The sequence below is a fragment of the Capra hircus genome, chromosome 29, assembly GCF_001704415.2.
Source record: "Capra hircus breed San Clemente chromosome 29, ASM170441v1, whole genome shotgun sequence".
Classification (NCBI taxonomy): Eukaryota; Metazoa; Chordata; class Mammalia; order Artiodactyla; family Bovidae; genus Capra; species Capra hircus.
This window is the reverse complement of record NC_030836.1, coordinates 26,482,280-26,492,152: the sequence shown is the minus strand read 5'-3', so window position 1 is coordinate 26,492,152 and position 9,873 is coordinate 26,482,280. Positions and strand designations below refer to the sequence as shown.

Genomic DNA, 9,873 nt, shown 5'->3' with positions numbered 1-9,873 from the left:
TTATTATGTTGAGGTATGTACCCTCCATGCCCACTTTCTGGAGAGTTTTGGTTTTTTTTTTTTTTATCATAAATGGGTGCTGAACTTTATCAAAAGTTTATTGTGCATCTAATGAGATGATCATATTGTTTTTATTCTTCAATTTGTTAATGTAGTGTATCACATTGCTGATTTGTGGATACTGAAGAATCCTTGCTTCTCTGGGAAGAATCCCACTTGATCATGGTGTATGACTTTTTAAAGTATTGTTGGATTCAGATTGCTAGAATTGTGTTGATAATTTTTGCATCTATTTTTCATCAATAATATTGGCCTATAGTTTTCTTTTTGTGTGTGTGGTGTCTTTGTCTAGCTTTGGTAGTAGGTCTTAGTGGTCTCATAGAATGAGTTTGAAAGTTTTCCTTACCTATCAACATTCCTCCAGAGAACTCAGTCTTCTCAAAGTGAGATAAGAGGAGGTGAAAGTAGATTGTAAAATAATTGCCAATTTGTTCTCCCTTATTATTATCGTTTTCTGCAATTAAAAATATTGGGTGTCTATTTCCAGGATCATAATCTGATTTTTAGTATTTTTCTTAAGAGCCCTCATCTGGGAAATTTCTAAAGAAATTTTTTTTCTTAATCACTTCAAATCTAATCCAAGTCAAAAATTCCCACCAATGGGAGCTGGTTACTTAGATTATCTTGCTAACATTTTAAAATTCTTCCAAAACATTTCCAAATGATAAAATCCCCATTCTCTGACAAGGACCTACTCAGAGACAAATAACATTCCTCCTTAATTCACAGGAAGAGTTATCAGAGGTTGATTTTTCACACTGTGGTAGTTTTCATTGAGAAGAAGATTGTTACTTTTAGGACAGATGAAATTAGTAAGGCTTTCTTTTCCACTTTAGGAAAAAGATCTTTAGACCCAATGTTCTTTTTTCTCATCTATCATCTATTATGCTGTAGACTGTTTGGAGAATTCATGATCTAACAGATCTCAGAGGCAAGAAACTTTTCCTGTAAGTGGTTCATTGATAAGGTAGTTGATATCCTAAACCCCAGATTAACGCACTTTTCAAATAACACATGTACTGTTACACTGTGGGATTTGTTAAGACACATTTCTGCATCCTATTTTTCATTCTTTCATCTGTTCAGAAATTTCTGGCTATGGAATTTTTTTTGAGGAAATGAAAGGTCACTCAGATATGGTCACTTTGTTCTGAAGATGACATGAAAAGTGAGCACTGATCATATGAATCATGGATTGACAGGTCCTTTTTCTGCTTGATTATATTTACTTAAGGTCTGAGAAACACAGTCAGCTTAGTCAGCTTTTAATACATCATAACTTCCACTGGGATCTTTACTGTGTGTAATCAGACTTTCTTTGAGATGGAGAGCCAGGACTGGTACAAGGATTTCCCTGAAGAGAGCCTAGTGTCTCTTATTTAATATTAATAACATAAGCATTTTTGAAGTTTCCTGGGGGGCATATCTAACCTCTGTTCATATAATTAGTAATTTTTTCTTTACATTGGATTCTTTTCCAAAGTGCTACATCATGAATCATACCTTCTCTTACTTAATTTAGTTAGACTAGTAGATTTAAATATTATACAATATATTAGAAAGATTCAAAACAAGAGATAGGGAGCTATGGAAAAATTTCAGAAAAACCCAAAATTTTAAATGGCATACTCTTAATTTTTATTCATTAGAAAGTCAGTGCCTGTTGGTCTTTTCCTTCCCTCTCTTAGGAGTTGTTATGAAAATAAATAAATAAATAAATCACTTAATTTTGGTAGCAAAAGTTACTGTTTTGTGAGTGGGGAAACTACTTTTTTTTTAACAATTTGAAGATTTTTTTTTGAGGGTTTGATGCTTTTCCACTAATAAGAGATTGTAAAATTATAATCTTCCCCTCCTTACAATAAATGTAAGCAATGGTGTATATAGACTTATAAATGTTTATTTTTCATATACAAACACATATATATTTCTAAAATAGGTTAAACTTCCCAAAGCAATTGCATTGTCTCAGAAAAGTAAACATTCTCCAATTTTCTTTTTTTAGGTTTTTGAAAAGGTTAAATTTTGAACAGTAGCTAATTTGTACAAAGGACTTCATAAATCAAACTGGTCTTTTTATAGCGTCTCATCAAAGGTAACTGTGACTCAATTTCTTATTTAGTTTTAACCAAGATTTAATCATAATTTTGAGAAGTATATTTTTATTATATTGCTTGAATTTTCTTTTTTTTTTTAATTTTAATTTTTTATTTTTTTTAATTTTAAAATCTTTAATTCTTACATTCAAGTGAGTAATGGAGAACTGAAAGGTTGTTGCTGAATCACAAAAGACACCAGGATTCTTGGCCTCAGGAGGAGAATTCAGTTGGAGGCCAGAGACAAGGCTTGATTGCTCAGAGCTTTTATGTAATAAAGTTTTATTAAAGTATAAAAGAGATAGAGAAAGCTTCTGACATAGACATCAGAAGGGGGCAAAAGAGTACCCCTTGCTAGTCTTTAGCCTGATGTTATATAGCTACTAGCAATCTGCTAATTAAAGAAAGGAAATATCTCAAAACTCGGAGAATGGCAACAGGGCCCTCACCCACAACATGCATTGAGACAACATTGGCATCCCAGGCCATAAAATGATTGACATGAATCTTGAAGAAAGGCAGATTTCCATACAAATATATAGTTTAATTAACATAGATTAGGAGAACAATATATGAGTATAACATATTGGTTTGTCAGGTGGAACCAACTTGCTGCTGCTGCTGCTGCTGCTGCTTCTGCTGCTGCTAATTCACTTCAGTCGTGTCCAGCTCTGTGTGACCCCATAGACAGCAGCCCACAAGGCTCCCCCATCCCTGGGATTCTCCAGGCAAGAACACTGGAGTGGGTTGCCATTTCCCTTCTCCAATGCAGGAAAGTGAAAAGTGAAAGTGAAGTTGCTCAGTCATGTCCGACTTCCAACTACCCCATGGACTTCAGCCCACCAGGCTCCTCTGTCCATGGAATGTTCCAGGCAAGAGTACTGGAGTGGGGTGCCATTGCCTTCTCCGGGAACCAACTTGAAGACAGAGTAAATACATAGTACATTCGCAGCTGAGTGCCAAAGAATTGATGCTTTTGAACTGGGGTGTTGGAGAAGACTCTTGAGAGTCCCTTGGACTGCAAGGAGATCCAGCCAGTCCATTCTTAAGATCAGTCCTGGGTGTTCACTGGAAGGACTGATGCTAAAGCTGAAACTCCAATACTTTGGCCACCTCATGTGAAAAACTGACTCATTGGGAAAGACTGATGCTGGGAGGGATTGGGGGCAGGAGGAGAAGGGGATGACTGGATGGCATTACCAACTCGATGCACTTGAATTTGGGTGAATTCTGAGAGTTGGTGATGGACATGGAGGCCTGGCTGAATCTTTGCAATTCATGGGGTTGCAAAGAGTCAGACACAATTGAGTGACTGAACTGAACTGACTAAAGACAAACATTTCCATAAGAAAAATGCATCGGTTAGCTTAAGGTTTGAGAAAAGTTAAGTTCAGGTGGAACCAGCTGTCATTATGGCAACATAAAATTTTAAGAGAAACCTCTTTTTTATATTTGTATACAGAAAGGGGAAAAAACATAACACTGGTTTGTTTCCTCCTACCGCTTATAAGAGAGAGAAAAAATGTGACACTTGCAGCCTATTTCCTCCGTTTGGAGTCCCCTGGCCTTTCTGCCTGTTACCTTCTCATAACCATAGAAGGTACTTGAACTAGAGAGCGATAGAGCAATGATTTCAGACTTCGGTCTTTATGGCTAAATAAGAGTGAGTTTAATGACAAACTTTATGGCTAAATAAGAGTACGTTGGAAAATGCGAATATAATCATTAGAAGCCACTAAAGTTCAATATTACAATGAAGTGAAGTGAAGTCGCTCAGTCGTGTCCGACTCTTTGCGACCCCGTGGACTGTAGCCCATGAGGCTCCTCCATCCATGGAATTTTCCAGGCAAGAGTACTGGAGTGGGTTGCCATTTCCTTCTCCAGGGTATCTTCCCGACCCAGGGATCGAACCTGGGTCTCCCACATTGTGGGCAAACACTTTACCGTCTGAGCCACCAGGGAAAAGCCAGAAGTTGTGTGATGGCTAAGGGACATGGGCGGAGGTCATTGTGGTTGCAGATGCTGTGATTTCGTGTAAAAAAAATGTTGAATATGTTCTAATGGTTGTTAGAGAAAAATAACATGATTTTCAGAAATATTTATTGTTTCTTCTGTGTAATCTGCATTGTCTTAGATCTAGAAACCATATAGTAAACAAAATAGAAGAAATGTTTTTTCCTTATAGAATTTACAGTCTCTAGAGAAACACAGATATTTAGGGGGCAAAAAAGTCTGATGAATGTTACAGTGGAGAATCTAGTGGCATTTATGAGTACAGATAATGACAACTGACATTTATTGACTATTTACCATATTCCAGATACTTTCTCAACCAGTTCACTTGGGCTTCTCTCATTTAATTAACACAGTAGCCCAATGAAAGAGAGGCTATCTCTACCAACATTATTTTACAGGATGAACAGAAAGATAAGTCACTTGCCCAAAGAGTTATAGTTTGTGAGTAGGAAATTAAGATTCACAACATTCCAACTCCATAGTCCCTACTCTTTTCTGTGATGAGAAGAAATTGATAACTTTAGTTACTGAAATGTTACAGAAAATGACCCAGTGGGAGAATCAGGTAGAAATTTCAAGTAAGTGTTTTTAAGAGTATAAACTATAGAAGGAAAATATTGAGCTGCTAAGCCATGTCTGACTCTTTGTGACACCATGGACTGTAAACCACCAGGCTCCTCTGTTCATGGGATTTCCAGATAAGAATACTCGAATAGGGGGATTTCCAGGTAAGAATTCTCGAATAGGTTGCCATTTCCTTCCAAGGAGATCTTCTGACCTAGGGATCAAACCTGTGTCTCTTGAATTGGTGGGCAGTTTCTTTACCACTGAGCCACTGGGGAAACCCCATAGAAGGAATATGCAACATTGCAAATTATTTCAGAGATATTCTAGAGAGAGAAGCACTGAAATGAGTTGAAAATTTTCAGATAAAGAAATAAGGAAACCTGGAAATAAGAGCCTTACAGAAAATATATAAATTTGGGAAATGGGAATAAAGAGGGAATTAAATAATTTAGTAGCTTTTCCTTCAGAGATGAGCATACTGAGGAGATGAGAATTTACTTCAGATCTACACTGAGGGATGTACAATACCTAAAATGAAGAGGAGTAAAGCAGTGAGCCCGCAAGAAACAAAAGACAAGTCATGATCCAAGATATATAATTGCCTTATTCTCATTTATGCATATAATCTACACCCTGGAGAAAAGACTGAACAAGCTTCTAGCCTATTTTTAACCAAATGCATCACATCATTAAACACACATTAAATCTTCTGTGTCTAACCAGGTAGCAAGTATAATAATAAAAAGGCTTCCCCACCCCCCCTCCTCTGCTGCTTGAAAGGACTGAAAATAATTATCAGATTTTATATTAGTTAGGAAAAATTTCCAAGGAATATGTTGACATAAGTCTAGGTTGTCTCCCTTAGAATCAAAGGAATTAAGCCTCAACAATCTGAAAATGAATTTTCAGAATCAACTGGGTAGAGACCACTGATAAGAGAGCCAGCCCTGAGGTTTTCTGAACCAAGGAGGGTAAGTTTCTGAATTCAATTTACAGCATATAATCCTTGTTTTGAGATGAAAATCCAGGGATGCAAATATGCCCATTCTCTCCCATTTTGTGTAGTTCTGAGACTCAAGTGAAGTTTGTGGGAAAATCTCTTCAGGGGATTGGTCAGAGAATATTCAGAGTCATTCAGGGGCTCAAAGAGTATATCAATCAGGAAGCCTCCCCTAAGTAGGTGGATCTCTCAGTCTTCTACCTTTGTAGATTTTACTCTCTGGCAGGGGAAGTAACTTAACCTCATGAAGATTCTGGTGCCTTCATTTTGTATTAGAAGCAGAATTCTTGGTTCCTACCAGTCAAGACTAATCTGCATTGGAAGCTAGCACCAGGTTGCTAGAAACATTGCCTCCAATTTTCCTGGTAAGGGAAGGGTTGAAGTAAATGAGGAAACATTGAGAGGAAAGTAATACACCCCTGTCCTGATCAACAGTTCTTCTCCCTTGGTTTTTCCAGTGTCATCTTTGCCTGTGGTCTTCCCACTATAGGCTAAGTTTGTGATGCCTTTGTTATATCAGCTTACAAAAGCTCTGATAAAGTGAAAGTCCATTTCACTCTGTATCATGATAATGGTAAAGGTAAACTCCATGGGTCTATGTAGGGTCTAAGCTCATGCATTGCCAGTGTATACACTCTGCTGTAGGATGAAATATTATGAGAAGAACTGAGTTGTTTTCTAATGCTACTCATTTCTCATGAGTCCACAGATTCCTTTAGAGAAGAATGATTGGAAATTACTCTTTTGTGACCGAATTCACTCTGTTGGGATTAACAGACCACCCAGATCTCCAGCTTCCCCTATTTTTCCTGTTTCTGGTTATGTATATGGTCATTGTGATGGGAAATTTGGGGCTGATAATTCTAACTGGAAAAAGTTCACACCTACACACCCCCATGTACTTTTTCCTCTTTAACTTGTCCTTCATAGATCTCTGTTATTTTTCTGTGTTTATACCCAAAATGGTGATTAACCTTGAAGAATATTATTTCTTACATAGGGTGCATGATTCAGCTTTACTTTTTCTGTTTTGTTGTTGTTGTATTTCTGAGATCTATGTGCTGATATCAATGGCCTATGATCACTATGTGGCCATCTGTGATCACTTTTGTATAATGTTGTTATGTCCTCTAAAATATGTTCCAGCCTTATACTTGGTTCCTTCTTGGTGGCATTTTCTTGAGCCATGGCTCACACTGAATGTATGTTGAGACTGACCTTCTAAGATGCAAACACCATCAACCATTACTTCTGTGACATCCACCCTCTGTTCCAGCTCTCCTGCACAAGTACCTACATCAACGACCTGGAACTTTTCACTGTGGCAGGCACTAACATCATTGCACCCAATCTCAACATCTTTGTCTCTCACCCTCTCATCCTCACCAACATCCTCCACATATGCTCCACAGAAGGAAGAAAGTCTTCAACAACTGCAGTTCCCACATCATTGCTGTTTCTCTTATCTTTGCATCATGTGTATTTATGTATCTCAAACAATCTTCTGCTGGGTCTATGAATGAGAAAGATCTCTTCTCTCTTTCACACCACTGTGGTTGCCATGATGAATCCCTTAATCTACAGCTTGAGAAATAAAGATGTGAAAACTGCTCTGAGAAAAAATCCTAGTAGGAGACCGATTTGATTAGAAACTATCTCTCTATGCAATTAGTCACAGGGCAGGAAGGTTCTGTGTTTAATTAAAATAATTTTATTGACAATCTTATTTCTTTCTCACCATGTTGAGGAAAATTTGAACCTTCTCAATTTATTTTCAGTTTTTGTAGAGTAGGTCTTCTCTCTTTTCACACCATTTGCACAATTTCCTTTCCTCTTTTCCCACTTACTCTACTAGTAAGTGGGAGATGAACTCCCCAGGTCGGTAGGTGCTCAACATGATACCAGAGAGCAGTGGAAAAATAACTCCAGAAAGAATAAAGAGATGGAGCCAAAGTAAATAATAACACTCAGTTGTGGATGTGACTGGTGATGGAAATAAAGTCTGGTGTTGTAAGGAACAATATTGCATAGGAACCTCGAGTGTTAGGTCCATGAATCAAGGTAAATTGGAAGTGGTCAAAAGGTAGATGGAAAGAGTGAACATCAATATTTTAGGAACAAGCAAGCTTAAATGGACTGGAATGGGTGAATTTAACACAGACAACCATTATATCTACTACTGTGGGCAAGAATCTATTAGAAAAAATGGAGTAGCCCTCATAGTCAACCAAAGAGTCAGAAATGCAGTACTTGGATGCAATCTCAAAAACAATAAAATGATCTCTGTTCATTTCCAAGGCAAACCATTCAATATCACAATAATCCAAGTCTATGCCCCAACCAGTAATGCTGAAGAAGCTGAAGTTGGACAGTTCAATGAAGACCTACAAGACCTTCTAGAACTAGCACCCAAAAAAGGATGTCCTTTTCATTATAGGGGACTGGAATGAAATGTAGGAAGTTAAGAGATATCTGGATTAACCTGAAAATTTGGCCTTGGAATATGGAATGAAGCAGGGCAAAGGCAAATAGAGTTTTGCCAAGAGAACTCTCCCTCTTCCAACAGCACAAGAGAAGACACTACTCATGGACATCACCAGATGGTCACTACCAAAATCAGAATGATTATATTCTTTGCAGCCAAAGATCCAGAAGCTCTATACAGTCAGCCAAAACAAGACCAGGAGCTGACTGTTCCTCAGATCATGATCTCCCTATTGCCAAATTCAGACTTAAATTGAAGAAAGTAGGGAAACCACTAAACCATTCAAGCATGACCTAAATCAAATACCTTAAAATTATACAGTGGAAGTGACAAATAGATTCAAGGGTTTAGAGCTGATAGACAGAGTGCCTGAAGAACTATGGATGGAGATACATAACACCATACAGGAGGCAGTGATCAAGGCCATCCCCAAGAAAAAGAAATGCATAAAGGCAAAATGGTTATCTGAGTAGGCCTTACAAGCAGCTGTGAAAAGAAGAGAAGCTAAAGGCAAAGGAGAAAAGGAAAGATATAAGCATCTGAATGCAGAGTTCCAAAGAATAGCAAGAAGAGATAAGAAAGCCTTCCTCAGCGATTGATGCAAAGAAATAGAGGAAAACAACAGTGGGAAAGAATAGAGATCTCTTCAAGAAAAGTGGAGCTATCAAGGGAATATTTCAAGAAAAGATGGGCACAATAAAGGACAGAAATTGTATGGACTAACAGAAGCAGAAGACATTTAGAAGAGGTGGCAAGAATACACAAAAGAACTATACAAAAAAGATCTTCATGACTCAGATAACTGCAGTAGTGTGATCATTCACTTAGAGGCAGAGATCCTGGAATGTGATGTCAAGAGAGCCTTAGTAAGCATCACTACAAACAAATCTTGTAGGGGTAGTGGAATTCCAATTGACATATTTCAAATACTAAAAGATGATGCTGTGAAAGTGTTGCACTTAATATGCCAGCAAATTTGGAAAAATCAGCAGTGGCCACAGGGCTAGACAAGGTCAGTTTTCATTCCAATCCCAAAGAAAGGCAATATAAAGAATATTCAGACTACTGCACAACTGCACTCATCTCACATGCTAGCAAAGTAATGCTCAAAATTCTCCAAGCAAGGCTTCACCAGTTCATGAACCGTGAACTTCCAGATGATCAAGCAGGATTTAGAAAAGGCAGAGGAATCAGAGATGAAATTGTCAACATCTGTTGGCTCTTTGAAAAAGCAAGAGAGTTCTAGAAAAACATCTACTTCTGCTTTATTGACTATGCCAAAGCCTTTGACTGTGTGGATCACAACAAACTGTAGGAAATTTGAAAGAGATGGGAATACCAGACCACCAGACCTGCCTCCTGAGAAATCTGTATGCTGATCAAGAAGCAACAGTTAGAAATGGACATGGAAAAATAGACTGGTTCCTAATCGGGAAAAGAGTACATCAAGGCTGTATATTGTCACCCTGTTTTTTTAACTAATATGCTGACTACATCATGCAAAATGCCAGCTGGATGTATCACAACCTGGAATCAAAATTGCCGGAAGAAATATCAATTAGCTCAGATATGCAGATGACACAACCCTTATGGCAGAAAGTGAAGAACTAAAGAGCCTCTTGATGAAAGTGAAAGAGGAGAGTGAAAAA

At 37.8% G+C, this 9,873-nt stretch overlaps 1 pseudogene; it reads left to right on the top strand.

The window, feature by feature from the left end:
* LOC108634194 lies at positions 6,851–7,384 on the top strand (annotated as a pseudogene).